Raw genomic sequence first — 10,361 nt, 5'->3', positions numbered from 1 at the left:
TTTGGGGATTTCCCTATGTATATATATATATATATATATATATATATATATATATATATATATATATATATATATATATATATATATATATATATATATATATATATATATATGAAAATCGTAATGAGTTGGAAAATCAAGAACAGTGAAAAAAGGCTATTGACTCTGATTGTATGTCCAGAGGTTCGAAACCGGTAAGGAAGGTCGTCATTCCACTGTAGGCGTTTTTCACCTGTAGCGAACAATATACTAGTTCGGTTTGGTGACATACTTGCCTTACTCTAGAGATCAAACATGATGCTAACCAACTCGAAATCATTTGTGATTCCTAAATCCGGATCTCGAAACAGATCATACTTTGAACAAAATATATATATATATTGAGTTTCCAATACAGTGGACCGAATGACGACGATTAATTAATTCATTACCACATTCGTGGTTATATGAACGTTGTTCAAATTTCTTCCTTACATCATCATGTTGTAGGTGTTTAGTTATATCTAGGCTTAAACGCCACATTATGAATATAAAAATATAGTAGGCGAGAACCTCCACCTCATGCAGGAGAAGCTTAGTCATAATCAAAATTGTTATAACACAATTCACAAGTAGCGTACATATTTAATATTCCTTAAAACTTGAGCCATTTTATCGACTTAACCATAGGTTCATGCATAAGAAAGCCGAAGGTACGAATTGATGCATTATGTTGATTTCCCCTCCCCTTTCCTTCCACCCTCCCTACCTACCCCCTCCCGTGCAGGTGAGTGGTTGGGGTTATAGTATCTTTGTATGTCAATTGTTTTCGCTCTCATACAAAGTGAAACCTTCCTTTGTAATTTAACTCACCACCATATTTTGTTAAAGCGTTTCTTTCAAGTCTCCTTAAAACCTACAGGAGAGTTCAATATATTATCGTTACCATTAAAATATAGCTATCCTTCATTAAGCTGAGGCTTCACTAAGATAGAGATTTCTTTTTAAATATTTGAAACTTTTTGTGAACTTACAATGACCTCTTGTAATGACGCTCATAAGGAATCCTTTTAATTAAGCTTTGGTTTAAAACTCACCCTGTGAGATTAAGGTCAATGGTAATTCTTGCTTGCGGGATAATTCCACGCCTTGAGATGAACAAGAATATAACGCTGGAATTATATAAACAATAATATTATACACTCTTTGGGGTTTTATAATTACAGTCCTTACATAAACTACTTTGTTATATAGTGACAGCTTTCTTTCAACTTCATGTACTAGAAACCATGTTTTCCTTAAATTATATATAATAGATACCGTACATGTTTAATGTTTTCTCTTAAAACCTCTTCATATAGGCTTTTGAACATTTGCAATTTTGAGAGGCTTTAATCTTATCTCGCGTATAGGCGCAATCGTGCCGTACAATTTTGTGAGGAAGGTGGGCGGTAACAAGAACATTTTGTCGGAAATTGGCAAATATCTTTAGCTTTCTCCAAACTACGCGCAATTGTCCAATCATGTACACTTCAGTCCTGGAATGACCCCCTCCCCCTCCCCCACCTCCCCTCCCTCCAGAAAATAAATAGAATTGTCAAATAATTGTCTGCAACCATTTCTGAGACTGCTATATACTGAAGTCAATGGAACACAACGATTGATTATAATTTGGCCTTTCATTCCCATTCAGGATGTTCTTGTGAAAAGGTAAGAAAATATGTATAATGAACCTAATAAATGCACAGATTTCAAATAATATATTTAAATCAGCTCTTTTGTAGTTGGTTTAAAATTTTACCAAATCAACTAAATATCAATCAAAAGAAACTCTCCCCCCCCCCAACCGCCACCCTCCCCTCAAAGGACCTACAATGGCATGAAATTTTAGAAGGCCTATCAAGGATTGACTTCGGATTTTTTATTTATATTTGATCAAAATCAACGCGAAAAGTATCTTTAAGCTGACGGGTCAATTCGAGTTCAGCTTCCAGTAATGCCAAAGACGCAGACAACTCGTGTTAATTAAACTCTTGATGAACTTATATGATTGCGACTTATGAAACCTTCCAGGATTAACATCTGTAACCTGCATTGATCAATCTTTCCTGCGCTCACACAATTTTAGTTTCAAGACATGTAAATTAGAAGCCGAAATTCAGCACACGTCCGCTTCGAGTTGCTTGAAAACAATTGCTTCATAACATGAAAATGTACTGAAACTGTTGTTTATAATGTCAACTGTTTCTTTCACTTCATAAAGTATCTATGCAGCTAAATATTTTGACGTGATGGCCGTTACGGTTGCATCATTTCGCCTGTTATCCAACAGTTGAAACCAACTAGACGTAAGTTACAGAATTCTGCAGTAATGAAAAAGAAAATACATTTTAAAACTATGTATGCAAAGAAGGCTTCCATTATTCCAACACATATTTCTTTTCTTTTTTCGTTTATTCCACGCTGAGCTCTTATCCGTTCCTAATAGCAGACTGTATCATACTCGAAAATTGTCCTACGTTCTGATCGAACACAGTCACGTGATCAGACATCTGTATTTTAGTCGCAACATGCGCTTTACATTCAGTTACGTCATCGTTCCAGTGGGTGTCATTTCTGTCTTCTTCTGTTCAATGAGGTAAATAGAAGGCGAGATTTTTTTCTTGTCCTTTCGGGGAGGGGAGATGAGGGGAGGGGAGGGGGAGGGAAAGGTGTATGGGATGTTGGAAGCTATTTAACCACTCACTGTTTTGAGTCCTCCGGAGTGGTTTGATCTTCTTTCAAGACTTTCTTTCTTTCTTTTGATCTATTACTATATGCCTAATTCCTATATTGTGTTATTTGAATGTTCTTTATATATGTAACTGGTTCTTACGCTTGGTACGCTAGTCGTTTATATCCATTGGAGAAACTCAAAAATTTTGTGGGTTAACTTTCTCAAAAACAAAATATGGTATATCTAAATGTAACCTGGACTGATGTATATAGTTGTTTGTATTTAGCATATCAAAACGATTGTTTTGCCTTGAACATATCACGTTATACTATAGGATACTTATACGATATGCAAGTTGCTCAAGATTCTACGGAAATGAGGTAATACTATATTCTTAAATAATCCATTACATTGCAAAGAGAAACAAGGAGACTGTTTGTTCACATGAAAATGTTGTCGGTCATATTGTTGCTTAAGTCATCATTTGATGCATCCGCTGAGTAATGCGAGGGAATAATTTTCGTGAATTATATACGCAAGAGGTGAGTCACAGGTGGCCGGTTTCATCACTTGTAATTCAAGTTAAAAGCGAATAACAAAACAAGGATGTTATAGGCATGCTGCTATCCATGGTCATCGCAAGTTCAATGAAATTGAACGTCAGCTCTAACAGAGAATTTGAAGCTATTGAGCAAGATAAGATCCTCAAAGATTAGGCTCGGAGGGGAATAGCGCGTCGTGAGTCAGGTATAAACTATAGGATTGGTACTTATGGGATGCCATCTGGGATATATCCTGCAGGAGTTCGATATCGTCTGTTACTCTTTTCAGTTTTCAACGCATTATAAACTTATATGTTACGTATAGCTTGGATGCATTATTTGCCATATTAAAACACTTTTACTGCTCAAGAACATGTCATAGAGATTAAACATTAGTTAATGGTGAAATTTAGAATTCAATCAGTTGACAGAATCAGCGTAATGCATCATGTAGCTGTGTCAGTGTAAATAAACAATTATTTGTGGGTCGTAGGCATATGTCAAATCGAACTTGAATACTGAATCATTCTTAAAATGTTGTTGGACAGACGTTTTTGACAGAAGTTCTTGAAATAAAAACCCCGTTGCTACCTTTCAAATATCGGCTATACATTGTTCAAATAGAGCTATATACAAAGAATGACTTCGATTATTGTACTACTTGGCGAAGTCAGAAACATAGCTGGCAGAGACAGACAGAATACCACATCACCCCAGGCCATGCATGCTGAATAATTCAAAATACTAGGAGTGTTTTCTTTCCCTAATGTATGTATTCATTTGATACATTAAACTTAAGGAACATAGAACTAACCCCCCCCCCCCCCAGCAATATGGACGTCTACATACGCACCTTTCCTCCCATGATGTCACCCTAGAAATAAACTATAGATTTTAATTTTGAAATTGGCTTGCCATCTCCCATGCGCCTGAATAAACTTCTTTGATCGACAATGGTACACGAGGCTATTTGCCACTGTATGTATATTTCAACCGTACAAAAGTTTTGTTTCTGTTGATGGGACGGGGCAGGCGGGCGGGGGGGGGGGGGGAATGGGTGTTCGTGTGTGCTTTCGTCGGTTATTTATAAGAGGGATTTGGGTCTTTGGTGACATGTGAGAAACACACCATTTTGTATACCCCCTGCAGCTGCATCAAGATCATTGGACAGATTCATAACGTCATCGTATATAGTTGCTAACTCAGTCTTTAATAGATACATTAGCTAATTGTTTACTGCAAATATTGTGCCATATCATGGAATTATATCACCCACATCATACATGTCCAGGATTCTGCTGGCTTGTATACGTACAAAAGACAAGCAGTGTCAGCTGGAAATCGAGACGAATGAAGGATTTTCTGGGGCAAAAATTCTAAATTATAAACCTTTATAAACACTCCTCGCGAGGGTTGGTTTATATGAACAATGGAACATGAAACAAAAGAGAGAAAAATTAGGGGGATTTCCCTTACATACATAAAATTATAAATAGGTTTAAGTTACTAAAACCAAGTTCCTTGTTTATGAAAATAAAGGAGATATTTCAATGATTGGTGTTTAAAGTCTCTTAAATAGTAATTCGTCATAATAACATTTCCCCAAAATGTTATATAAATTCCCCGCAACTTTATCGTATTAATTGTTTATCTCAGGCGAAGACAGGCGGCGATACCACCCAATGCAAGCTGGGGGGGGGGGGGGAACTAAGGGGAAAGCATATTTTTTCCGGGGAAGTGGAGACAAAAAATATAACAATGGTATGGGGGAGGGGTGAGAAATTTTCTTCAAGTAAAGTGACTTAGACGCAACATGATGCTATCATTTGACAAGTTTTCATATTAATGCATTGTATTAGAAGCTCTTTCTAATACTAGCGATTAGCCTACTTCTATATATTTTGGATAAGTAGCAGATCTTGTGATAAATCTCGGTAAAACAACATTCGTTAATGAAATCAGTATCTTTTCATAATTCGTAATTCTCATATCCGTTGTTAATCTAATACTTAATAGCAAGTTGAAAATTTCCAGAAACTTCAGCTTTTCGTGAAATGAAACTTCGCTAGTTCAGGTAATGAACGCAACAGTGTTGTTGAATTTTAGTATGGGATTTGTATAATTATTCAAAATCAAATTAAAACACTGTTGCTTTTGCAATTCAAAGAGCTATATTAGTGCCATATAAGCACCTCCTATTGGTGGCTTACTCCATAATATACATAAAGGGAACTTTTGAACTCTTTTTAACAATGTGTCAAAATTACTGTAACAATTGTATAATTTTATATAATTTTAAGATTGGTGAGATGAACTATGGACTTTAATATGAATCACGTTAAAGAGACATTAAAAAACCTTAGCTTGACCGTTACTTGACTCCTGCTAATGACCATTTTGAGGTCATCAGCTATTGTTCTTCGAATTTAACTTCTCCTACGCACAATTAGCCTGGATTCCGATAACATCTGTCATGAAAATAGAATTAGCTTTTTTCAAGGATTAAATGGTTTATCTCATATTTCATCTCTTCATTACTCTGTATCTCATTACAGAGTGACTATTTAGCAATTCAATAAACATAAGGACTTCAAACTGCGAAACAATAACTTCAAATAAAGTCCTTCTTAGAGCGATACATTTTGAACTGGCCTTGGTGTTATATCAATAGGTGCAGTGGTGCTCGCAAATAAACGAGTAAACTGGCCTGCCATGTGGGAGTTTTAAATTTAGCTGGGGAAAAAACCGCTACTACGGGTGTGCAGCCCCCTCCCCCCTCCCTTGAATTTATTTCTGAGGGGCGGGCCCCAAGACCCCTCCCCCTATTTCGGAGTCAATTCAACCACCCCAGGACTTCACCCAAACCTTCATTGGCCACCGGCCCTTCCATAAACGTTCAGACCCTTGACTATACAACGAATCGTAACTCTAGATGGTACTCCATCCTTGAAAACAAGCAAAAACTTGGCAAATTTGGCTGATTTGCTTTTCAAGTGAAAAGAATTCTTGAATTCACACCTGATTCTACGTCATTGCCGTAACTCAGGTAACCATTATAAACGCTAGAACAATTCTGGAAAGACACCAAATGAACTCTATAATATTTGTTTAATTTCCAATGACACTATGGCCTGGTACTTTATTATAGGAATCTTGTAAATCTTGAAAATGCTGACAAGGAATATAGTCTTATAAATGTAAACGTTCAATGTCTGTTGACCGCCACATGAACTTGTCAGAGGCCTGGAGGAGGATGTAAATCTGCCGCAGTAATCCGTTCTCCTCCAAACCATCGATAATCAGTTGCTGGTCAAAGTAGATAAATTTCATATCTAAATTTGGTCGAGATAACAACATTTGAAGTTGATGCGTTTTGTTTCAAAAGAGGACTCGAAGCAACCAGGCGCATGGTTTCACATTTGCACAGTAGCAATACCGGATTTTTATTGGGGGGGGGGTAGAATTGGCACCCTATTTTCTACTTCAAAATTGGGGTGCATCACAATATTAACACATTGGTATGTGGCTCAAATCCTCTTCTCATGACCTAACTTGGAACGATACACAATCACTAAATAACAGGATGAAAAATAAAGCAAACCAAACAAGTTTGTACTGTGTTTGCAACATGGTCTGTACGCTATTTATCGATGAATTTAGGCACGGAATTATTTTGATATGACCGTTAATTTAAAAAAAACACTGCTTAATATACATGTTGTCTATATACTACTTTTAATTCTTGAGAAATGACCCTTGAAAAAGGAAGTTAATTAAAGATAGACTGGACTACTATAGTCTTACATGGAGACATTAGGTCAGTCCCTCAGATATATTGCATGCTTTACAATCCATGACAAATTTGTCAAGTCAAGAATGTGGGGTTGAGTGTTAAGCCAATATTATTCTGATGTTTATATGAAGTTGATAAAATATGTTTTAGCTCCCAAATTCTTCTCTTTTATTAAGCCAGCATCGTTACAATGCACCGTCTGCTAAATTTTGAACGTAAAGTACGTAAAGAACAACTTATACTATAGGCATAATCTATGTACGTACAGATTTATATAGAAACAAATACACATTTAGGTATATCCCACACTCATAGATAATATTATCATCATCCCCATCTCAAGTTCATCTGATTTTCTCCACTCATTGAATAATAAAGGTACAACTCTTTATCATGCGTACCGATGTGTAATTCAGGTGAACTTGAAACATATCAATGACAATGACTTTATCGTTAATATTTTAATTAGCCAATATAATTTGGATCGGTTGCACATGTATGCATATATACATCCAAATAAAGATGTTTACATATACTGCATGGCATTGTATATATATACAAATACATGCTCTGTAAGTTTAAATTGATCTATTCAAGCGTACATAATAAGGTCAGTTCAATAACAATTTACACTTGATGACTTAGTATAAGTCACAGAAGGGTGTTTCTTGGAAATGTATTGAGTCCCACTACTATACGCTAAGTGTTCTTGATAATCTCGAAGTTTATGTATGGGTGGGACTGACTATAGAGTGACCAGTGCATCTTATAACAATGACCAGTGGTGGTGATAAAGCCATGATCGTGGTGAAAACAATCTAACTTCGATCTGTACGTGCAAATAAATGATAAAGATTACACACAGTTGTGCAGATGTTAAACCAGCCTTACCCAATATGAACTTTTTACTGAATCATCCCAACTAAACCGGGAATGGGGTGAGGATAAACGGTTATATGTATGTGTCTATAGTGCGTACTGGAGAACCATAAATGAGCCTATACCATCGCTAGATGGTAACTATACCGTTTATAGTGCATTAGGTTAACTGCAGCTGTTTATATGGTGTGAGCGTATGGATTCATTTTATAATTATCAGTACAATGCACTCTTAATATGTATAGTAACATTATCGTCAGAAATAAACTGAGATTGAACACAATAAAAGATAATAAAATATTCATATATTACTTAAAAGTCTAACAGCATGGGTCAAGACTGGTACGTGGGTAAGATGGGTTACATGTTTATTAGTATGCATACTATTAATTGTATATAGTTTGTTATGACCTGTCGCTGTTCATATGAATACAGGAGAAGCTGCAAACGTTGCTATGATACTATCGGTTAGAAGCCTGTAGTCTGAACAAATTAACCAATCATCTGCATCGCCCCACCTGTATAGATTTCATAGAGGAAAGGTTGTTATTGCGTACGGTACTAGGACGGGCTAACAGATAACATCATCACAAACTGTGCATGACAATGCATAAAATTTACCAGGCACAGGCTGTAAACGTTTCTGTAAAGGCCTATTGAATTATTCGTTTAATTCCTCGCTACTTATGATTATATACATGGAGTCACTTATAATGATTAGAATGCAATTACGTGGGAATATTACATATAACCAGCAGGACATATCGAATGGTAAAAAAAGTTACAACCCAAACACAATATGTCCTTTTAAAGTACATCACACGTGATTAGCTATACAGTCTGAGTGAACCAAATTGGCCGATCCGGGACTGTGCTATACCCAATATCGAAGTGGTCTCGATTATTCAATTAAAAGATGTGTATTTAGAGTTTCGGAGATCAAATAAAACAATTAAACAATTTCAAGGATTCGTATGTATTCTAATCCTACAGAATAGAAAATAATATCAAAGATTTACGTTTAATTTTCTTTCATGCTGTCCAAGTTGATAACTAACTCATACACCGTACACAATGCGCACAGCTCTGGTTTTCGTCAATTTCAATTACATACAGATAACTTGATGTCGGTTAATTAGGGTTTAGCGGACGACAAAATTGTTTTGAGAAATGCTAGCCAACTTAGACAAAATCGCTGGAAATTCCAGCTGTGTCTGTTTATTAAACTTAATCAAGAACTTCCTGGCAATGATATCATATCGATATCAACTTATTTTACTGTAGTATACCATAAACCCCAGCTTCCGACAGAGGTTATGGTACACAATGTTTGTTTATTTCGTATCAAAGTGTGATAAAGTACGTTGTTTAGAGTGCTCCTTAATGTATACAATCTATTGCGCAATCATATACGGTAGGCATATATACCATGGGAGAATGTCATCAGGCAGTGCTAAAGTACGAACTAAGGTGTCCAATCTTTATTATCAATAGAGTTACACAGCACTCAATTTGTATTCACCGTGTAAAATCAATAGATATATAGATCCTATACACAAAGGTACCGTATTTGTCATAGTTTATTCAAATAGCCATATCTACACGGTATCGTTAGTAAGATGCTTGGTTTACTGTGGTATGATGATGTATAACACAGAATGGGCGTAACGAAATAAGCTTAGTTGTGTGATGATTGCAACCACACACCTTTAATTGCGGTAAAAAAACAGATATCTCGTGATTAAGTTGTGTTCGGCCATACAATGCAAAAATCAATATGATTATGTAGGTTTCACATTCTGGAAGGGGAGAAACGCTACTTCACACTCTGGAAGGGGAGAAACGATACTTTTTGCAGCCTGACACAGAGAAAGCCACGTTTATCTTTCCCGTTACTGTAGAAACATGGAAGACCCCCCCCCCCCCAATAACATTTGGTGAGACTACCCCTCGTTGAGCACACAACAGACAACAGCAGAGGGTTCGAGAGCCAGTGCCGAGCAGAGGGTTCGAGAGCCAGTGCCGAGCCCCAGGGACAGTTATGTCACCCGACCTCCTTATTTTATAGTGAAGCTGCAGTACCCCCCCCCCCCACACACACACACACACAGGGAGAGCCTGTAGATGAGTGGGTGGAGAGAGCCGCCTCTCGTCGGGCCTGATCAGCTCTTTAGGAGCAACATATACACCAACACACACAAACATACAAAACGGTAGACTTTTGTGGCCGTAACTGCTTTCACCCTGCTCTACATCTTACTTCGAAGTTCAAGAATAACAATTTCTTGCCAGTGTTGTCATGGCAGGCTATATAGTCTAAAACAATGTTTTGGCCGTTTTTTCGAGACTTTTATGCAGATAGTTTAAACATAACGGAACTTATACAGTTGTAAGCTGTATCGGCCAATGCATAATTTATGACAAGGAGAGCACATTGATTGTTAATTATAGT

This window comes from Apostichopus japonicus, chromosome 13 (genome assembly GCF_037975245.1).
Source record: "Apostichopus japonicus isolate 1M-3 chromosome 13, ASM3797524v1, whole genome shotgun sequence".
Classification (NCBI taxonomy): Eukaryota; Metazoa; Echinodermata; class Holothuroidea; order Aspidochirotida; family Stichopodidae; genus Apostichopus; species Apostichopus japonicus.
Note: the sequence above shows the minus strand (reverse complement) of the source record.